The sequence below is a fragment of the Rhinoderma darwinii genome, chromosome 6, assembly GCF_050947455.1.
Source record: "Rhinoderma darwinii isolate aRhiDar2 chromosome 6, aRhiDar2.hap1, whole genome shotgun sequence".
In the NCBI taxonomy this organism is placed as follows: domain Eukaryota; kingdom Metazoa; phylum Chordata; class Amphibia; order Anura; family Rhinodermatidae; genus Rhinoderma; species Rhinoderma darwinii.
In genome coordinates, this window is record NC_134692.1 from 128,890,211 (window position 1) to 128,913,601 (window position 23,391).

Here is a 23,391-nt window from a genome sequence, read left to right on the forward strand (position 1 = left end):
AATACACAGCTCCAAATCCCCTGCATAAACCTAGTTATAAGATTAAATGCTGTCTGCCTGCAGCTGCCACTAGAGGGAGCTTAAGAGCTTACTGCATACTGTTATTATTTTTAGTTCACTGTATAAATTCATATGCAGTAAGCTCCCTCTAGTGGTGACTGAAGGTAATCAGAACTTTATTATTTATTATTTAACTCTTTCTCTATGCAGGGGATTCGAGCTGCTTATCAGAAAAATGGAGCTCTGATCCTTATAAAGATATTTTATAAAATGAATCAGCAAAGAATGTTTAATGTATTTGGTGTTCAAGGGTGCAAATTAACTTTAAGGCACCATGTAAACGACAGTTTTGGGTTTGAGGACCGGAAAACACGGATCCTAGTGGCTTTCAAGTGAAATTGATGGTTCAGAAGAAAACGGTTGTGTGCATGAGCCCTAATGTGGTGGTCTGCAACCTATGGCTCTCATGCTGTTGCGCCACGAAAACTTTCAGAATGACCTGGGGTATGCTAGGAGTTGTAGTTCTGCCACAGGTTGGAGACCACTAACGTTATGCATCAGCTTACTGTATAAGTGGCAGGCAACTGTGGACTTATTACTAAGGGAAAAGCAGCTTAAAATATAATTCTATATATCTAGATGCTTAATGTAAAATAAGATAATGGCTCTTTTATGTCACCATTTTATCAAAGGAGAAATTCATCTTTGGATCTAAGGGACTAACCTCTTCTTGCTTTATTAGGATATAGATTTGATATAAACTTTTACTACCAGTGCAAATAGAAACCTTAGTTGATGTTATTTCTCATATAGAATTGTTTAGGAAGAGTAAGACGAGTTTCAACTGCGGCTGGAAAAGATGAAGAGAATGAGAACAGATGAGGGGGAGACAGGTGGAGAGATGATGAGGGGGATTGTAAACTAGGAGGATGGGGGGATTAGTTTTAGAATGGCCCGTGATGAAGACCATGTAGAAAAGGTGGTGAAGACCAGGAAAAGGGAAAGGTGGAGTTGTGGAGATAACAAAAGTTTGGCAATGATGAAAGTATGTAGTTTGGGCAGAAATCCTAAGAATAAATATGGGGTAAGATGATAATAAATATGGATATGAATATTTGTATGGGGACAACTGGCTAAAATAGGATTGGATACTAGGCAGGAGACCATGAGATGTGTGAAGTAGAGGAAACATCTGGGGAAAGTCAGAAGTGAATGTATAAGGAGATAGAATGGCGGAAACATACTGTAATAGGGAGGATGAAATAAGGGGGTCTGATGAAAGGAAGGGGTGAAGCAAGACTGGAAGAATGCAGTAAGATAATGTCGAATTGGGGATGTGTAAGGAATATAGAGAAAAGTGTAGAGAACAGTGACGGAGATGGAGAAATGGAAACAGAAAATACTAATTATTACGATTCTGAGAAAAAATGGGAGAAGAGGAAGAAACAGAGAAGAAGGTGGCAAGAGAGACAGAGACTTATAGAGAGAAACACTGACCGACAGAGGTACATAGAGAGAGACAGAAAGACTTTGAGAGACACACACACTGACCAACAGAGACAGACGCATAGAGAGACAGACAGACAGAGACTTATATAGAGACAGAAAGAAGAATAGAGAGAGACGGTGTCAGAGTGTGAAAGAAATAATATTGTGATAAATGAATTCCGTCAGTAGAAAATAATGGGTATTGAAAAGAGATAGAAACAAAAATGTGTGACTGAAATGGTGAAAACATAATATGGAGAAAAAGAAGCAAGAGATAAAAAGACAAAATTGTGGTAAGCACACCAAGAGTATACAGAAAAATATGACTAAAAGTAAGATGAATAATAAAATTGTAGGCATAAGATGTAAAAAGAACATGGAGACCTGATAGAAAATGAGTGCAACATAAAGAGAGTGAAGAGAGAAAAAGAGATACGGAGAGGGGGATGCAAACAGACAGACCGAGCATGAGAGGGGGAGATGGAGGAAAGAATGTAAAATAGGAGAGAAAGAAATAGAAAAAATGAGAGAGAGAGAGAGAGAGAGAGAGAGAGCACACAAGATACTGGAATTGCATATAGAGGATGGAAAAGTAGTGCTGGGTTTGGACAGCAAGTGCAGGAGACAAGATCTTAGTGAAGGGGAAGAAAAAGGAGACCATAGTAAAGAGCAAGAGAGGAAAAAAAGACACTGGCAGGTAAATAGTTAAAGTCTAGAGAGATAAATATGGAGGAGTCATTGTGACCGTTACTAACAAAGAATAAAAAAATAAAACCACATGTAGTGAATGTGCAGAACTACCAGACCTATCCTCCCAAGCGTGACAGAGAGGGGTAGTGGTAGATGGAATACAACTAGTAATAAAGTCCTAGAGATAATAATATAATGGAAGCCCAGACATGATGGACACTATGTAGGAGAAGATAGGAGAAGGTTTGATGGGGGGGGGGGGGGGGGGGGGGGCAGTGGGGTGGGGGGACATTCCTCTTACTGCGGATCTATTTCTTCATCATCTCTCAGTCTTTGATGAGCAGCAGTATATGCTTTACCTTCACATTACACACCATTGGATCAACATGCTGTTTGTGTTTAACTTGCACACCCCTCCCCTCTTCCTCCAGGACTCCCTACAATAAAGCAGAACATAAGAATGTGCTACTACCCAAGAACTGCCACTGCAGACGCTCCGGAGCTGCATGCATGCATTCTCCCCTCCACAGCTGCCTGGAATACATGAGCACAGGGGCCGGCAGCTCTCAATCAGGACTGGCTCAGAATTAATCACCTTGGCTTTGAATGCATCTTTAAGGTCTTTCTCTTGACGCAGTAAGGAGCTGCAGATCTGTTCTCAGGCCGAGTCCAGCCCTTGGATCTGTCTATGAGAAACCATCAGTCTCCATAAGAAGCTGTTGTGGAATTCACAGGGAACCGGTGTCCTAAGGAGACCTGAACAGCAAGCTGATAGGAGATGCCTGGATGTCTCAAGCAGGTAAGTGGCATCCTCGGCTCCAGTAGGCATGAGCATGCCCCTGCTGCCAGCTTCCCTGCCGCAGTCTACTACAGCTGCCTGTCATTGCTATAGATCCAGGCAGTCCTATGTCATGGATCACCCTTCTCCTGCCAGTCTCTGTGCAGAGATCATTCAGATGCCAGGCTAAATGCAAGAACAGATGTGATCGGGACACATCTAGTTAAGGCTCCTGTTCTGACACTGGCGACGAGGAGGTTAATTTCCACCCACATCTGTGGCTCCAGATGTGATAGGAGACAGGCTGGCTGTGAGGGGAAGCTGGGGGGACATGACAGATAGTGTCTGAACGGGGTCTGTAGACCATTCTCAATCCAACCCCAACTCCTGGATGAAAAATCCAAAGATTGGTGAGTTGTGTGATGCCATTGGGGGGGGGGGGGGCACCATGTGAATTCCAACACACGGAGGTCTAGGACAGTAATAAGTCAAATCTGAGAATTTGCAATCGTGGAATTCACATAGGAAACTAAGACTTGCCCTACAGTATATTGTGTGTGCAGACCCCCCCCCCCCCCCTTATCTTTATTCTTCATTGACTTGCTGCCCTCCTCTATTAATAAATGGCTGGGGTCTAGTGTGTAAAATAGATTGATAGGCAGCCTCATAAAACTTTAACAGATCTCCATAATTTACCAAAGCCAATCCATCTTTGCAGACTGACAGCAGGCAGAGCATTGCATATTGCTTAGATTGAGACTTATGTGCTTAGCGTGTCCCCTTATTTTTTTTTCCCAAGTGGGATCCATGGCCACTTATGTGATTTCGGTTCCCCAGCTGGAGGTGGTGATGTCCTGAAAGGTAAGGAGAGGTGGATTCAGCACCAGCAGCCGTGGACAGCTCCCAGCACCACTAGGGATCGCCTGGAGTCCTGGATACAGATCAGCACTGGAGCTGTCCAGCACGTCTCTCCTGAAATGCAGCCAGGAGCTTCCCTATCCACTAGATCTCTCTGGATCCCAACCAGGTACTACTTTACTTATAAGAATATGAATGCTTGATGTATAGATTGAAATGCAAAGCGACTATGAAGTAAAGACTGCCTGGATGTTGCATTAGCACTAACACAGCGCCTTGACTTTAATGCTTTAATATGCTCAGTCTGGGATCTGGCTTAGTCCATTTTGCCAATTGTATTTCTTAAGAGAGTCGGCGCCGGTTCTATATATAGCAGCAGCTCTATGATATTTAGCCACTAGGAGGGTTAATACAACTGTTGCAATTTAGAATCTACGCATTTTCATTGTCTGATGTGAGAATAAGAGATTTTAGATGCCTGTAGCTCTTTAAGACATTGTTCTGCAGAGCTGGGGATAAAGAGCTGACACTATGCCAGTGACCCAGTCTAGCCAATCTTCAGGGTTTTTTTTTTTTTTTTTTTTGCACAGATTAAGCTGTTTGCTGATCAGTTTAGAACTTGTCGAAAATGAGTAATGGCCTTGATTGTATAGGGTCCTCTGGAGAATGGAATCCACTGCCTGCTGATCTTGAATACTAAGCTTTGCCTCATCTTTATTCACTCTACTTTGGAAATTAACCTAATCCATTCGGATTAATTCCTGCCATAAATGTATAGGGTTCTGTAAGGTCAATTTAGCATAGAAGATGTTGCATAAATATTGAAGCTGAGATGTAGTTTATAATATTGACCATCAAACAAGAGACTTTGTTGAATTTGTAGCTACATAAGTGACATATTTACAATACATTATTCTCTGCTCCGCTTGTAAAATATTTGTTTTACCTTCTAGTACCTGCCAATATACTATGTACAAATGTAGCAGAGCTGATTTTATTAATATAGCAGAGCTAGCAAAACTCGCCGTGACATCCCTGTGTGTTGTCTATGGGTTTTCTATATGATTGCAGTATCTTACCCTATCAAATTAGATGAAAGAAACCGACAATAAATTCAGCTCTGCTACATTTGTAGATACAGAATTACAGTTTTCTGCTGCAAAGTACAGGGTGTAAAATTATATTGAACGTCTTTGCACAGGAGACGTCCACACTTGCTTACTACCTGGTATATGGGGACTGTTGCACTTTTTGCAATACTTTGTACAACACTTTAGATGTTCCGAGTGCTTGTAAATGTATATGATGTTTAGATTGAGCATGTCAGTCATGGGCATCTTACATCCAGCATGCTTTAGTAAGTACACCCACTAGTGTGTTTATAGCTTATTATAAATGTTCCTCTACTGGGTACTTGGTTAATACTCAATCGCATTTATGTGTTTGTTATGACTTGGCACTAGTGCCAAGCAGTGGGCACATGGTAAAGAATAGGCTACTACTCTCTATATAAGGGATATTGTCCAACAGGCTATAGCACAGGGGTTACGTATATTCATTGTTCCACTTTTGGCAGGTCTCGCATTGACAATTTGGATGTTTTACTAGTCCTTTATGTATATCACGTTGTGATTGGGCATGGTTTGTGAGTGATATGCAGCTTACATACAACCGCCTGTTCTGTCACTTTAATAAGTATACCCTGTGGTCCCTAGCATGTCACTTTAGTAAATTAAATGGAGCATGGCAATGTTGCTTTAACAAATATGCCCAATGAAGCATAGCAACGCACAGACTGTACTGCAGCAAATCCAATGCGATGTCACTTTAACAGATTTTATGGACGAGGTGCATTGTATTTACTCATGAACGGTTAGATGAGTTGTAGGGTCATGGCGGTGTCACAGCAGTAGGTGTCATAAGTACCAACACAGGGGTAATATTGCCACAAGCTATTTGTTAATTTAGAAATAGTATATATTTTTTTTTATTAGCTCATAAAGTGTTCTCCAACCTGTAGCTCAACAGCTGTTGTACAACCCAAGCTCCCAGCAAAACCTTACGACGGAGAGTTGTCCGGGCAATGCTGGGAGTTGTAGCCGTGCAACACCTGACAACCAAAGGGTTCGGGACCACTGTTTTTTTACTGATGTGTAAGTAGGATTCTTATTCACCAACATCATATAATGTATAATGAGTGTAGCAGACTTGAGTTTGTCCTTTTGCACAACACCTCATCATCATCATGACATAACTATGTGTTTTTTTTAATGGTTTTCTTAAGGCTCCTCTGAGGTTTTACTAAAGTCCTAAGTCGGAGTGCACAAAAGCACATTAAATTGACAAATTCAGCTCTGCTACATGTGTAAATCAGTCTCCTAATATTGTAAGCAAGTGGCAGTACACCAACCGTATAGAACTTGGTGTATAGCTGAGGGTTGTCATTTTACAACAGTTGGAGAGCCACAGGTTGGAGATCACTGAGGTTATGAAGTAGATCTGCAGGCGGATGACGTGGTGCCACCTGTGATGTCAGATGTGAGGTCACTATGGAATCCCCTTAAGGCTAGGGAATCCCCTGACCACATCCAATACATGGAGGTTATGGACATAGCAATCCTATGCTTGTAAAATAGTATCATAGGAAGATGTATGCATTTATTTTGAACTAATATTCATCCAGCGTTTAGTATTATTTAATATTGTAAAATAATTAAAGTGGTTTTCACATCTCAGCAACCCCTTTACATATGCCCTATTAGGGAATATGGGGGTCCCTCACTCCCCCCTCCCATTGACCCAGAGTGTAGCGCTGCTAACAAGACAGTTATTCACCTGGGACAGGTCTTCATTTCAATGGCCACATGTAATACTATATTTGCCCTATAGTGGCCGCTGCAGTTGATAGAAACTTCCCCAAGCAAAATCTGCTCTTGGGAGCCTGACCAGTGGCGATCATATTAAAGGGGTTCTCCATGATGAGACAACCCCTTTAAATTTCTATTTAGCTTTTGAGTTAATCAATTTTTTTTTAATTCTAGACCATAAGCAAATTCACTGACTCTCCAAATAATGTTTAAATTCAAGGGATTATTTTCTTGGGACGGAGAATTGACCCAAAATAGCTCCTCTACAGATGGACTTTACTCTCTAGTGTAGAGCTTTTCTTTCCGTTTAGGTTGCACAGTAGATGTCTGTATCATCCACTTGATGCATTGCAACCTCAATTATAATGACAGATGCCGCTGGAGTTTCCATTCCAGTAACAGAATTAATGATAGGCAAGAGATTTCATTCCCTGTGCCTATCAGAACGACCATTGTTTATTGGCAAATTCCATCGCCAAAGCATCTTGATTAGATTTTAATGAAGCGAAAATAATATCCCACATGTCCAGGGCAGCAGGACGTATCCCAACATGGCGGACAGGTTAATACAGGGAACACGCAGCATATGATTATGTTGTCTCCACAGGAGGGAGTCAAACATGTGGCCAAAGATTAATGACCGATCCTTCCTTGACCACTTGTCCTTGCTATCTCCATCGATCACATTATTAGGTTGAATTCTCTAATGACTCTATGTAGGGGGCAATTGTCCTGGGTAATTTGGACAATCTGTTAGGATCGGAGACGCTATTGGAATCGCCGTTAATCTCCGTTTCTTGTAGGTGCCTTGTTAATGATGATTTTAGGTTGTGAGAATAAGCCAGGTATAGCTATCTGCTCCTGTTTCGCTTTCCTCAGAAAATGTCACACCTGACAGCTTGCCACATGCTCCATCTGAAATAGGGATGTGATAATTATGCGGAGATTCAAAGAGTCATCCCTTAAATGCTCAGCGTTTGTGATGTTAAACATCACCCAGTAGCATTAAGATAATTATTCATTACCATAATATAATGCGAAGAATTCCATAATAGAGTTTATCAGCATAGCAGTGCTGAGTTTGTCATTTAGCACAACACATCATGATATCATTCATATGTTAATTTTTGGGTTTGACTAAAGATTCTTCGCTATTTGAACCTGCAGTCTTAGCGTACAGTCATTTTTACTTTTGCCCCAGGGCAGGATTAGAGAGATAGCAAAAGGGGCAAATGCCCAGGAGCCTCCACTGTCTAATTGCCAAGCCCTTCCCAGACACTCTGTAAAGAGACATGCAAAACACTAATCACTAAAAGAAACCATGCAGATGTTATTGAGGTAGGGAGAAGAGGATAAGGGGCTGCCAGATACATCTTACTCTGCTTATTGCCTCATAAGGTGCTGAACCTTATTTCCTAACAACTGTGCGGCTCTCATACACATTATATTCTTTTCAGATCCTGTTGACCTGCATTATGTTTAGGTCCAACGTAAAATATTCATAGTCATTTAAGACTGCAAATGCAGATGGGACCAACCTTGAGTCAGCTCTACAGTTCCACCAAAGGAAAATAACAAAATGACAAATACAACTCTGCTACATCTCTAAATCAACCTCAGAATATTGTACGCCAGTGACAGTCCCCCAACAGTGTAGAACCTGCCTGCCATGAACACTATATGTTTTGTAGTTAATGAATATTGGAAGGTGGTCAGATATCAGCGCCCCCGTTAAAGAACAGTATACAGGACTCTTGCTCTCCAATATCTCATCATAGAGCACCCCCCCCCCTTATGTCTCTCTAACAATCTATCAGTGATTGTGAGCCATAAAATTCATTAGTTCTGGAATTTGCATGCAATCTATCAGACCTAAGCAGGCTGCTTTAGGGCGGGTTCACACATGGCGGAATTTCACTTAAATTCCGCTGCGGACACTCCGCAGCGTTAATCCGCAGCGGAGCCGTTTCTCCATTGACTTTCACTTTAATTTAGCAGTGTTCGTTTACACGATGCGTACAATTCCGCTGCGGAGCATAGGCTGCGGAGCGGAATTTGGTGTCCGCAGCATGCTCTGTCTGTTGCGGACCAGTGGCGGACTCATGGCGGAATTTCTCCATTGACTTCAATGGAGATTCAAAGTTCCGCAATGAAGTCCGCAGCTGTCATGCACATGTCATGTGTGCTGCGGATGCGTCTTGCTTTTTTAACTTGACATTTCTTCATTCTGGCTGGACCTATGTATTTCTAGGTCTACAGCCAGACTGAGGAAGTCAATGGGGCTCCCGTAATGACGGGAGCGTTGCTAGGAGACGTCTGTAAATAGTCACTGTCCAGGGTGCTGAAAGAGTTAAGCGATCGGCAGTAACTGTTTCTGCACCCGGGACAGTGACTACCGATCTCAATATACATGTATCTGTAAAAAAATATATAAGTTCATACTTACCGAGAACTCCCTGCGTCTGTCTCCAGTCCGGCCTCCCAGGATGACGATTCAGTGTAAGTGACGGCTGCAGCCAATCACAGGCCAAGCACAGGCTGCAGCGGTCACATGGACTGGCGCGTCATCCAGGGAGGTCGGGCTGGATGCCGAAAGAGGGACGCGTCACCAAGACAACGGCCGGTAAGTATGAAAGTCGTTTACTTTCACTAGGGAAAGTGCTGTCCCTTCTCTCTATCCTGCACTGATAGGGAGAAGGGAAGCACTTTTCCCGCAGTCCGCAGCAGCTAGTCCGCATCAATGTACTGCACATTTTGTGCAGATCCGCTGCAGAATCTGCAACGCAGATTCTGTGCGGCATGGATGCGGACAGTTGCGGAGGAATTCCGCCATGTGTGGTCATGCCCTTAGGGTATGTTTCCATAGGCAGGATAGGCTGCGGAACCTCCACAGCGGAATTCTGTGCGGAAATTCCGCAGCATTTACAGTGGCAGCAAAGTCCATGAGATTTCTGCAAATCTCAGCCACGTGCTGCGTCATTTTTTTTTTTTTTTAGAAAAGTAGTTCGGAAAGTATTCGGCGGTGCGTCTTTAATATCCGCAGCATGTCAAATTTATGCTGCGTGTTCTGTGCGGAGATGCTGCGTAAGTTGAGGTTTGTACAGCTCTTGCACAGCAGAAACGCTATCAAAACTGCTGGAAATCTGCAGTTGCGCTTAAAGTTTGCAACAATCAATGCTTCACAATCTGAAGTTAAAACCGCTGCGGAAAGTCCACCATGATTTTTGCAGCTGCGTTGCATTACTCCAGCAATATAGGCAGTAAAAACGCAGACATTTCTGTGACTGATTTATCTGCATGTTTTTGAGATTCCGCAACAGATTTTCTGTTGCGCCAAATCTACCGCGTATGCTGCCTGTGGGAACAAACATACTCTTACGGTGAGTGGGCTCCTTTACCTAATGGGCCCTTGGGCAGCTGCACAGGTTGCACCGATGGTATGTCTGCCCCTGGAATATTGTGTAGCACAGTATTAAAGGGGTTCTCTGGGCATGGGGTGGTTTTTCATACTGATGACCTATCCACAGGATAGGTCATCAGTATATGATTGGTGTGGGTCTGACAACCGGACCCCGCACCAATCAGCTGTTTCGGCGCCAGATGTTATGCAGTGGCCAGTGGCGGAAGCAGATGGCTCCGTACTAGGCATAGTGGCCTCCTGCAGTACTGCAGCTCTGCGTCTATTAATTTCAATAGGAGCAGAGCTACAGTGTTACAGTGTATGGCGCCATCCGCTCCCGGCACCGACCACTTCATGACATCTGGCGCAGAAACAACTGATCGGTGCAGGGTACAGGTGTTGGACCCCCACCGATCATATACTGATGACCTATCCTGTGGATCGGTCATCAGTATGAAAAACCGCCCCATGCCCAGACAACCCCTTTAAGGTGTTTGTCGTTGTAACCCTTGTTAATGCTGTAACGTCCTTCTCAATAATTATTGTTTTCTACATCCATTATTCATGAATTTCGATCAATATAATTACCTCGTCTCCCTCCTTACCTAATAGTCATGTTAACAAGTAGGAAAATTCTTAATGGCAGTAATAGTATTTGTACAATGAGGAGGGGGTCGGGAGATGAATCCATCAGTGGAACAACACAAGAGGGACTTGACGGCTAAGCATTTTATTTCTGAGTGGATATTTTTTCTTTTCTTTTTCCAGCGGTCTTCTTTTCTTTCAGTCTTTAGAATCCACATGCATAGAGAACATAATAGTTCATCATCTTAGAAGGACACGCTGCTCCTTGTAGTAACCTTGTAGTCCTAGTTCCATCTAGATAACATTTATGCCTCTAGCCAATGTATGGAATGCGTTTTTTCACATGGCGCTTCTCATCGTCATCTCAGTATGTGCTATATGGGATTTTCTCAAGGTGGGTCTACTCCATTATCGCAATGCACAAATTCAGCTCTGCTACATGTAAAAACTCAGTCCGGTATTGTGTACTGTACGGTATTCTTCCTTGACTTAAAATGAATTAATCGCAGATGCCCTCTATTGGAAGACTTACTGTATATATTACTCCACATACAATTAAGTCACTTCAGATGTAAAGGAGCGGCATTAATTTGGCTGCGATGCATCTGACTACCACACTAGCACCTTGTTTGGCGTGGTTGACAAATTACTTCTTAAAGGCCGCCCGATCTTGCGGGTAAAACGGCTGTGTACCTGCAAAATTGTGGGGTCGTAAAGGATGTATTCATTAATGGATGCGCAAAACAGACGTTTTACGCGCGGCCATTAACTAGCAATTTGACAGCGTGCCGAACAGGGTGCAGGGCGTGGCTGTTGGACACATCACAGCCGCATCAGTGCCGCTCTGTGGGACCTTACCCTAATTCTCCAGCATCAGGGCATGACTGGTGTAGAAAATCCATTTTTTTTTAAACTACTGCATAAGGAAATTCTGAGTTAATACAGGGGGTCCCTGTTCAGGGTCCTTAACCCCTTGCCAGAGTAGAGAAAAATCTACAAAATCCGCAGCGTATTACAGTAGCAGCAAAGTGGATGAGATTTAAGAAAACCCATCCTCATGCTGCAGAAAATTTCCAAGCAGCAATTGACCTGCGGTGCGGCTTTTTGTACATTTTCCCCATTGAGTTCAGTGGCGAAGTAAAAATCTTTAACAAATGGCAAAAGTTTAATTTTTTCCCCCCTTGAGGAATAGTTGCTTTTCCACAGCAAAAAAAAACATAACTAAAAGAGAAAAGAAAAAAAACAAACACCTTTTTTCAATTTTAATTAAAAACAAAAACTATACTCTCCTCCCTAGCGCTCCCATAGTGACACGTTCCTGCTCCCTGAGATGGTCTGTATAGAGCCGGCCCTTAGGATGAAATTTTGTGACATGTGAACGCTGTAGAATCACATGGGGCAAAACATCATCCTAAAAGGCCGACTCAACACAGACCAGCCCCGGGAGCAGGAACGTGTCACTACAGGAGCGCCAGGGAGTGACTATAGGCAATTGACACAAAATAGAATTAATATTATAGTAGCTCTGTCAGGTCAGCTATCCATTGGCAGCACAGGATAGAGGGGGAGATTCTGAGTTTGGGGATATATTGTTTTGTTATGATTTGATTTAGTATCTTCATGTAGAAAGCTTTTTAACAGCTGCCAGGACTCATAGAGAAAGCCTGTGAGTCCTGCCCACCCCGCCCACACAGTGAATGAATCTCTCCTACTATACAAACTCATATAGAGAGAGATGTCAATCACTTGTGTGTGGGCGGAGCAAGCCGGACTCACAGGCTTTTTCTAGGAGTCCGGCAGCAGTTAAACAGCTTTTTACATGAAAAGACTGAATCAAATCATAGGAAACTATATATCCCCGAACTCTGCATCTCCCCCTCTATCCTGTGCTGAACTCCGATAGACCTGCGACTTTTATTGACCATAGCACCAGTTCTTCAAAGAGGGCAGAATATGATGGAAGCCCCTTCTGTTTAATCGGTTATAATTCAATCTCAATAGCTCTCGGGTTACTCATCAGTTAGTGAGGTAAAACAAAAAGCAATCCACCTCTTTTTGATTTAATTAAATTTTTTAATTTTTTTATTAGAACCTTTCAGCAGTTAAGAACATTTTGTTTATTTTCAGTTTTTTGGGAAATGTTTAGAATCTTAGATTACTATTATTAATCATTGGCTAGAAAAGAAATTGTCTGGTCCCTTAATACTCACTACGTAGAGGTGTGTGAATATATACAGATGTAGCAGAGCCCAATGTGTAGTAGTAGTAGTAGGTTTATCTGCATTCCTATGTAAAACCGTGCATCACAAACTCTGCGCTTAGTGTATTTGACCATTTCAGCTCTGCTTTGTCTGTAGTATAATTACTGGAATGGGTATAAACTTATAAGTTGAGGCAAGTACCCATTTCCTTATGAAGCGGGGTAACTCGAAGCTCCTGGGCCTAGTACAAAATCTGAACAGAACCCCCCCCCCCACCTACCATGTGTAATTTATAATACTGGAGCCTTCTTATGTGGCAGAGAGTCCGGCTCCAAGAGTCCGGGTGCCTCTGCATGCCCTTAAGCTATACCCCTGGGTCTGTGTTGGAAACTTTTTATGAACAGATTTCCATTTATGGTGCCAGTGTAATAAAAATGAATGTGTCAATCCAGATAACATGTCCATAAATATAAAAATTCTGCGCCAATTTTTTTTCGAAAATTCATATGTTAAAGTTACCTATAAAGGATGTGACTCATGTCTATGATGAATTCTTATCCAAAGTAAACAAATTAGTACTTTTTTTTTTCTCTTTTTTTTTTTTACTTTGGGTAAGTGACTTCCCTGGTACCGGGGATATTTTTGCTGCGTTCACTACCCAATAGTGGGGAATTTATTCCTTCCTTTGTTTGGTATGTCGGTCAGCACGCTGATATGTTAGAGAGTTCTTAGATGCAGCTCCGAGAATACAAGTTATTCGTGCTCACGTTTGCTCAATAGAACATGTATTTACTACCAGCATGAAGTGCTCACGAGGGGTCCTGCCTTTCCTGCTCCCAGCCCGGCTCTGTGCCACTTCTCCTCCATTCATAAGACAAGTCTTAAATCACAATTTCAATTTCTAATATCAACAGGATTTCCCAGTTGGGGTAATACAAAAAGTAAGACTTGAAAACGACCTTTCCTCTAAGTCTCCTTTAAGGTGGTATTTCTTGCCCTCTCTGTAATTACGTTCTTAAGATCTACTTTCGGATGTATTATTCGGCACGGGGACTCACCCACCTCTGTTGTTTTGATGCTCCTTGTTGCCTGTTTGCACTATGTTAAATATTTCGCTGTTGGCAGTGGTGAATAAAGAGAACATTAATATAAATTGATGCCAGTGTTCCAGATGGGTTTCTGTGGCATCTCTATAAATGGTTTCTATTAGGAAAGATGTGGAGTGAGCAGTTTGCAGATGTGAGGGGTAACTTATTGCAGATGGAGACAACACAAATAGATGGTTCATTGTCAATGTAATGTCTCTCGCTGGACTGAAGCACTGAACTCCCAGTTTGTAGATTGTTATGGAGCTGTAAATCTTTTTCATGCGGCTGGTTTCTCATTGCTGTAATGCGTCCCTATTACGACTGTGAAACGTCCATGTTACGACTGCAACACCTGGAACCCATGTGGTTCCACCAAAGGGTTCTATAGTAATCTAAGTTCAGTTCAGTAGAACTAAAGGGGTGGGTGGCGAGTTGTTGAGGCCGTTATGCAGACCCTAAGATACGCCCAAACCCATGTGAAGGCCCTCACGTTGAAGTAAAGACTTCCATTTTTACAGGATCCATGACAGATCTGTTATGATTAGTCATAATCCATTGTGATCCATTAAATCTGGAATGATTTGTTAAGATCCATCAGGATCTGTTAACCCCTACCAATTGCCCCATTGATTTATAATGGGTCACTAGGATCCATTGACTTGGTGAGTCAGCCGACTGGATAATCTGAGAGAGAACAGCATTTTCTAGATCAATAAACCTGTCGATCTATGTTACTGAGGGTACAGCAGATACGAGGTGTCTATAGCAGGGATGTGTAAGAGTAAAAGAAAATCTTTATGGTCACTAAGGATTTGGAATCTTTTTAATCCATTTGTATCAGTCAAGCACTAAAAATCCAAGGAGGAGGGATGTTGGCCAGTCCAACGTGAGCATGTGGTACGGCACAATTATTTATTCATTAGTTCACTCAAGATCGCCAAAGGCAGAGCAAGCATCAAATACATCCATGCAGGCAAAAACACTATTCTAAATCATATTTCATAGCAATTTACGCATTCGATATATCCAGTAAAGAAAAGAACTACTGCACCGCAGATGTGCTCCGTTACATTGTATTGTGTCGGTATACGGGTCTACATTGTAGTCAGTGGCCTTATTCAACGTTCTGTATCTACACAGCAAGAGTCCTACGTAGGTCCCTGTTTCACAACCGTACACACAAGTTTTTCTGCATTCTCTAATAGGCTCCAATATTTTTTGATTGGATAATTTTTATTGATTGAAGACCTGGTGACCTGAGATGCAGCACTGGGGTCCTGGGTTTGAATAAGCGCGTATGTTCAAACTATGGTTTCCTCCACCCACACTTCGAAACATATACTGTTGGGCTCATTTTATAGGAGGCCAATTAACCTAAGTGTGTTTGAGAAGTTTAGATCTGAGCTCCATCGAGGACAGGGACTAATGTGAGCGATAACAATCTGTGTACAGTGTTGAGGCGGTATTTCCAGAGTGAAAAGACAATCTTAACTGCAAGTATAAACCATTTGAAGGCGTTGCATGAGATAAGGAAAAGGGTCTGTTTTATCCAGAAATTGTGCCACTCTTCTCCACAGGCTGTGCATGGTATTGCAGCTCAGCTACGTTCAATAAAATGGGTCTGAGCTGCAAAACCAGATACAGCCCGTGGACAAGAGTGGTGCTGTTTTTTTGGGGAAAAAAACCTTCTAATTTTATACACACCCTTTTTCCCACTAGACACTTAAGGGGGTTTTACACTGGGCAATTATCGGGCAGACAAGCTTTCATAGAACGCTGGTTGCCAATAATTGCCCGGTGTAAACAGGGCAGCGATCAGCAGATGAACGAGCAAACATATAGTTTTTAAAAAAGTAAAATATTATTGTTGTCGGCAGGGGGACGCGCTGCCGATATGATAATACTGTATGGGGGCGAGCGATCGGCGTAACGACCACTCGTCCCCATCCATAGCTCCTTGTGACAGGCGCAAACGAGTGTCAATCAACAACTGGTCTCGTTGATCGGCACTCGCTGCACCAGCCAAAATCGGCCGGTGTAATAGGGGCTTTAGCTGGAGGTTAAATATTGTCTGAGGATCAATTATAATACCTGTTCTGATATATTAGTCAGTGTTGGTATTATTAGGCAGAAGTGCTTCAGTTTAGTTCCTTGACGTATTTTTACTCGTTGGATTAGGTCAGGGAAGATGTAGCAGTTTCACAGTAAAACAATAGTCGATGGGTGATATTTCCCGCCTGCTGAAAATGTAACCGATCAGATATATACATATCACAATTTTACTAATAAGGCAGTTACGATGCAATTGCTGGTCGGGTTTCACAGGTTCGATGTGAAATATATAAATTCTTGACCATCTTTTTTTACAATTCTGTTGTGCCATACCTCTGTTATTCCTCCTGAAAATGAAAATGAATAAATTGACTAATGGGCATTACCTTCCCTTACCCAGTCTGACCCTGATTGGTCTGTGTCAGATGGTGCAGGGACACGCCCCTTTGACAATGAGATAGTAAGACTCTGTTGCCCATTTAATCTAGACATTTCCAGGAGGAGCAACAGAGGGACAGAACACTAAAACGTTCTAAGAAAAGATGCTCCAGCATATTTACCAACCTAGGACAGCTGACATGTCTCCTTGAAGTGACTCATGCGATTACGCAGCAAACGGAACGACTTTAAGCCAGCTATCATCAAAAATGTTCAAGCAGGAGTGATACATTTTCGAAAGAAACATATATTTTATTTATTTCTCGATGCGGCAGTGTTATGTAGACTTGTTATGAAATAAAAATTACCACTTTAAATGCTACTTCATTTCCTGTCCTGCAGAATATCCCTGAGCATATAATAAATGTCAGCTCCGCTGACACTCGCCGCTCTTGTTTGGGTAAATTGTTGTCGGAGGAGCCAGAGAAGGTTGCATCTTGCAAAGGTTTTAATAAAAATATCATGATATCTTGTTGGGAAAATTGAGCCTGGTGTTGACAGTTTGGAAATCCTGCAGCAAGATGACATCCATAAGAGTCATTATATCTGGAACCCCCTTTTCTCGTCAATTTTCTTTTATGTATATATTTATTTATAGAGGAATAAATCCAGCGCATTACAAAAGAGACAATATCATTTTGCCAGACCAATCAGTCCCATTGTTTCAGCGTTGTCGTGCGGAGAGAAGCATAACCATTATAAAAATCCAGCATTCACTTGGCTCTTGTTCAATTGTGAGGCTGTCAATAAATTGTAACACAATAAGTGCAGCAAAAAGATCATATTAAAGTGTATCCCTGCCTGAAGAATCGGGATGGATTTTTTATAGCTTGTTGGCACGGGGCATGAAGATAAAGAACGAGGAACGATGTCTATGACGGACGTAGCATCATATTAATGTAGAAGGAAACGTTTTGTGATTATGAATAATGGCATTCAATGGTATCATTATGTTAAGTCAAGTAAGGTAGAGTCTCCTATAAAAAACGCTCTTCCACTGCACTTAGCTTTTTTAAGAAATGACTTACAGATTGGGTGGAGTCATCTGTAAATGGTCAAGAACTGAATTGGTTAAAGGGTCTTCCTTTTTTTTTTTTATGTCTTCAAAAAACAGCGCCACACATGCCACAGGCTGTATCTGGTATTGCAACTCAGCCAAATTAATTGGTTTGCAAACTTGGGTCTCATGCAAACCGCGTAGCCGTGTATATGGAGCTTGTATGGTGCCATATGATGCCTCCGCATGGCATTGTATCGCACGAATATTATCCCTTAGAAACCATGCATTAGTTGGAACATGTGACTTTTTTTTTTTACCCCTGCAGTTCCATATGAATCTGACAGAAATAGAATCTGTATGCCTCTGAGGTATAAAAACTGAGGCATATGGAGGTACGGTAGGGCCCCATAGATTCCTATCGGTGCCTTATATTATGGCTTTGTAGAACTGTGAGCTTAGGCTTTGTTCACATCTGCATCGGGGCTCCGTTCATGGGTTCGGTCAGACCTTTCCGTCAGGGGAACCCATGGACGGACTCCAAACTAAAACAAACGGAAACCATAGGATTCCGTTTTCATCACCATTTATTTCAATGGTGACGGATCCAGTGCAAATATTTTCCATGTGCCACCGTTGTGTAAGGGTTCCGTCGTTTTGACGGAATCTATACCATAGTCAACTGCGCTATTCATTCCGTCAAAACGACGGAACCCTTACACAACGGAGACAAATGGAAACTATTTGCATCGGATCCGTCACCATTGAAATCAATGGGGATGCAAACGGAAACCTACGGTTTCCATTTGTTTTCGTTTGGAGTCCGTTCATGGGTTCCCCTGACGGAAAGGCCCGCCAAACCCATAAACAGTGTCCCGACACATATGTGAACGAAGCCTTAAAGTGATCCTGTACATTCATAAAACTTTTGAAATGTCATAGTCAGAAGTTTTCCGAGGAAAGCTGATCAGAAACTAAGCGGCTCGGCGATCACACGAGCACTTCTGCTTCCTCGACTTAACGATCAGAGGGGGTCTGAGTGCTCGGATCCTCCACCGATCAAAACTTCTGACATGTCATCATGACATGTCAAGTTTTATGAAGTACAGGTACGCTTTCATATACGTGACCATATTATAGTCATTATTCTACGAGCCCTTGTGTCTACAAAGATTTTTCCAACTCATGGGTTAAGAGATCCATGGAAAAACTCTGACAGAGAATAAAACTGACTTCATTGCAGCAAAGCAATCAGTGCTATTGTTTTACGCTATACAGGCGATCAATGCAAAATTAACACGTGCCTCAGCATCTATAGCTTACAGTAAACACTTATATACATTGAATATGTTTGTCATGGAAAGCTCGTTGTATTTGCCAAAGCTGTTATGTCTTTAATGCGTCTTCGGGATGTATGGTGCCTATAAGTAAAGACTATTTGTCTTTGTATGGAAGTGATAACAATGATTGTGTATACCTATTAATCCTATGGTCAGTAGTCAGCTGTGGGGGGGGGGGGGGCAAGCTTTTTAGGACAGGATAAAATTATATAGTGTATTCTTAAGATCTATTCCCTTTGAGGTTGTCCCCATTTAAAGAGGAACCGTCATCTCTCCTGACATGTCTGTTTTAGTAAATACCTTTATCCCCCATGAAATATTAATTCTGGAACATCTTTTCTTAGAACTCTGCGTTGTGTTTCTTTGCTTATTCCTCCTAGAAATTTAGGAATACATTGACAACTGGGTGTTACGCTTCCCCTTGTCAAAGGGGCGTGTCCCTATAGTCTCACTCTGTCTGATTGGTGAGCGTTAGTCCATGTAGGGACACACCCCCAACTGGTAACACCCAGTTGACAATTTATTCATACATTTCTAGGAGGAATCACAGAGGAGCCACACAATGTAGAGATCTAATAATAGATGCTCCAGAATAATTTTTTCATGTAGAATACAATTTTTTTACCCAAACAAACATGTCAGGAGAAGTGACCGGTCCTCTTTATTTGAGATCACTATAAACAGTTTCCTATTCTATCATTTGGGTAATAGGTGTGGGTAATTGTGGGGAATATCATTGTCATCCTCAACCGTTCTCCGATCCATTTCTCTTTCGAAAGTATGAGCAATTCAGGAAATTGGGTGGGGGGGGGGGGGTGTAGTCTGGTCTCCAAGGTATATAATTGTTATGTATGAGATGATCTGTCAATGGAAAGATGAATGATTCTGCCATGTATATCTTGACTGCCCCTCTCCTCTCTCCATTCAGAGAACACAAATGCTAAAAAGGGTACCCACCATAGGAAATTATTTTAGGGGCTAACCATACATCAACTACAAACCTGTATATATCCAATCTTGTATTTTGGGCTCCATCATTTTCAAAGTTTACACAGGTTATCCCATCAATGCTAATAGGTTCAGGAGAGTTATAGACCCTAGCGCCAAGTGATGTACCCCAAAGCCCTTGCCAGATAATACCATGGAGAATCCTCCGATGGCCATTCTGACCCTGGACGCAGGATAATTGGTATCAGCTATCTTACCCATACAAAGATTTAACTAACAATTTTTAACCACTTGACAGAAGAGGACGACACATAAAAATATTCTTGATGCACTTTGCAATACTAAGAAAATCTTGGAAACGTCACCTGTTGGAAAAACGTGGGGACTGGAGTTGGGTAACACTGCCATAGTCTATAGATGAGTAATACAATATATGTATATTGCCTTTAAAGGGTAACTAAACGTTCAACAAAGTAATGACATGTCATAGTGATATGTCAGAAGTTTTGATTGGTGGGGGTCCGAGCACTGAGACCCCCACCAATCACTAAAACGAAGCAGCAGAAGTGCTCGTGTGAGCGCTCAGCCGCTTCGTTTCTGTTCAACTTTTTCCGGAAATCAATGTATCGGAGTACGGGCTCAATAGAAAGTCTATGAGCCCGTACTCCGATACATCGACTTTCCGGAAAAAGCCAAACAGAAACTAAGCGGTTGAGCGCTCCTGCGACCGCTTCAGCTGCTTCGTTCTAGCGATCGGTGGGGGTCTCAGTGCTCAGACCCCATCAATCAAAACATCTGATATTTCGCTATGACATGTCAGAACCTTGTCGAATGTTTAATTACCCTTTAGTTGTGTATTTTCTTAATAAAAGCTTACATTTACTCCGCGTGCTAATGCATTCTAGATTTCGATGGTCAGAATTTTATTCCGCGTCCCCCGTTAGTGATACTTTTCAGTTCCCTAGAAGGTTTCAGCCTGCAGTAAATTTACATTCTCTCTGTATGGAAGCAGTTTCTCAAACATTGACCTGCCACCTTTCATAGCAATGGCTCTATGTTACAATACACTACCGAGGGGTTTGCCTGTTTCCATCCGTTGACTGCTGCCCTTAAGAGCCTTTCTATACAATGGACTGTTGGCCCTTCAGCTGGTAATTTTCTCTGCCTAGGAAGTCCATGACAATACCTTGCTTGTCGAAAATCTACTATATTTCTGTATGGTCCACAATGAAAGGTTTCTGTACATGGCAGAATTATACAGAGGTGCTGAAATAACATAAGAAGCATTAGGCGTAGCGCGTGCACGTAATTGAGTGTTATTACATTCAACAGCTTAGGTATTAGAGCTCTAACTTTTCAATATGCAAGACTATGTAGAGATAATAGTCCTATATCATGAAATAAATATTCTTTATTTGTCATGTGAATGTGTTGCGCTGTCAATGTCATTGAGTCACGCGATGCTAGAAATAATTCTGAATGAGAGGCAGGTGCAGATAGCGGTATTGTAACAGGCATTTACTAATATGCAGAGTACATAAGCCTATTAGGATTTATTTAATTTTATTAATTGAAACTAGTTTAAATGGGGAATTTTTTTTTAAATGTTATCAACAGTAATTGATCAGATTTCAGGTGTCAATTATCCGTATCAGATTACAAGCTGACAGCCGTGATTGACTTTATTGTCATGGATTCCATTAATGATGTATCATATAGGGATCCACCATAGTCACTATGGGGTTCATAGATCTGGGTATCCCAGCTCAGGTTGACTCCACTCTCCTCTTCTCCATGTGTGAACCTATGCAAAGCTCCACCTCTACGTTAACACCTTAATATGCAGGGCAAATAGCAACCCAAGGGCTATGATGACTTTTTCTCTGCAAATAATTTCTTAATATTTGTTTGATAAAGAGTTGCAAAACCTCTGATAGACATAGAAATAAATAATAACATTCTAGCTGCCCACAACCGCCCCTAGAGGGAGCTTATGAGCTTATTACATACTGTTTATACATTGAGCAGTATGCAATAAGCTCTTCTACTCCCCCTAGTGGTGGCTGCAGGCAGTCAGAATTGTATTATTTGAAAAGAACCTTTCACTACTCCATACATGTGCAGCTGAGTTCACCAAATTATAGGCGCTGCTGCACAGACCCTGGGGCACTTTGAATTACCTGTTTAGCCTCCGCTGTTCTGGAGATATTGGTTACTGTTATTATTGGCGCCCGATATGTAAATTAGCCCCTGTAGTGTCAGTGGGGCATTCCTGGACATGAAAAAGGCAGGGGGGGGGGCTTAATATTCAGCACTCTGACACTGTCCAATCTTCTGCGGACAGTGTCAGAGTGGCTTCTGCTGTGTGAGCAGCTTATCTTACGCTGAATCCTATACCCATCAGGTCCTCGGGACTGAGCGGTTCAGTGTCAGCGGATCCTACATGTCTAACACGCAGGATCGAACTGTTACCAATCACATCTAAGTTCATAACTTAGATGTGATGGATTACAGGTGGATCCTGTGTGTCAGACACGCAGGCCCTGCTGACACTGAACCCGTCAGATTCGCGGGACTGATGGATTCAGGTCTTAGTGAACAAAACAGCTGCTGTGTTTACAGGATACAAAGCCGCTGTATCTCAAAAAGTAAAAATAATTTTTAATAAAAACTAATTATAAAGTTGCACCAAACACACTGATCTTTTTATATATATATATATATATATATATATATATATATATATATATATATATATATATATATATATATAAATCCCTTTTAAAGGTTTACATAGCCCTTAACTATATCTATGCAGGAAATTTGGAGCGCTGTATCAGAAAAATGAAGCTTCCAACCCTATGAAGATGCATTAAGAAAATAATCCGCACAGAATGTATATATGTAGATGTAATAAACACAAAATAAATATTCACTTTAATCCAAAGATTTTACATTGTGCCTGGTGTGCGAGAACTTTAGATAAGTATAAGAACTAGCTGTAGGTTATATCTAGTGTTTGAGATGCCATGCATTGTATGGCACTCTTAAAAACACTAGCATAAGGAGTCAACACAAGGAGTTTGGCATAACAATTCAACACTATGTCAACATTATTTGTATGTCTCCGAGTCAGAAAATATTTTCTTAATGCAGTCAACATTTTAGTTAAACTGCCAGCTCGATACTTTATCTGCCTCTGTCTTATTTATATTAGTATTTATTTATGTCTTTATTGAAGACCATTACTTCAATGCCTCCATATGGCAAACCTCGGAACTTAAGGATCTATTCTGCGATGCTTTTGAGCTAAAACCGAGAACGCCGAATTCCTGATATATTACTGGTTACATCAAGCTGTAGCCATACTTTGCTTCTTTGTGTGCTGTACTCAGCCGGCTGACTCACTGATTCTTTCATCGTTTAGCTAATTATCCGATCCTGCATATCAACTGAGACTCAGGATGCTGTCAGCATGGAGGTCACCAAAGGCAGAATCACTTTAGACATTAGTGGATATAGGGTAAAGAGCACAGCTGTGCGTCCCTATAGTTCCTCGGAAAGTCTACAGCTAGAAGTGCTAAGAAGGATTGTCAATGGAGCAGCATAGACCTGGACAACTTGGAGCTCTTCGTATTTTCTGGATTCCTCCCCCACTTTA

At 41.8% G+C, this 23,391-nt stretch overlaps 1 protein-coding gene across 5 annotated transcripts in view; it reads left to right on the forward strand.

Annotated features, from left to right (window-relative positions):
* The first annotated feature begins 2,044 nt into the window (after window positions 1-2,044).
* Window positions 2,045-23,391, forward strand: part of ELFN1 (extracellular leucine rich repeat and fibronectin type III domain containing 1) — a 423,992-nt gene continuing 402,645 nt past the window's right edge. For 3 of the 5 annotated variants that reach the window (XM_075830339.1, XM_075830337.1, XM_075830341.1), the window contains exons 1-2: window positions 2,508-2,977; window positions 3,756-3,983. The gene's annotated coding sequence lies outside the window, so the exon portion shown is untranslated. Of the gene's footprint in view, window positions 2,186-2,507; window positions 2,978-3,143; window positions 3,367-3,755; window positions 3,984-23,391 lie in introns of those variants that run through there. The other 2 variants (XM_075830338.1, XM_075830340.1) reach the window with 2 other exon arrangements.